Raw genomic sequence first — 209 nt, 5'->3', positions numbered from 1 at the left:
TCTTTCCCTTCAGTCGAAGGGGATGTCAGTTAAGGCCAATTTCAACGTACTGTAGCCGCCCAGTCATGGTTCTAGAGTGCTCATAAAGTGGATAACTGTTCCCCACGTTCACATCCAGTTTAGGTAAAAATCAGTTCTCGCCCAGTTCAAGAATCGCTGCAGATCAGGTACGGTGACCGCTCGGCGCAGCTGGACCGTTCGCTCGTGCC

The sequence above is a fragment of the Buceros rhinoceros genome, unplaced genomic scaffold, assembly GCF_000710305.1.
Source record: "Buceros rhinoceros silvestris isolate BGI_N320 unplaced genomic scaffold, ASM71030v1 scaffold24435, whole genome shotgun sequence".
NCBI classification, from domain to species: domain Eukaryota; kingdom Metazoa; phylum Chordata; class Aves; order Bucerotiformes; family Bucerotidae; genus Buceros; species Buceros rhinoceros.
This window is presented reverse-complemented; position numbering follows the sequence as displayed.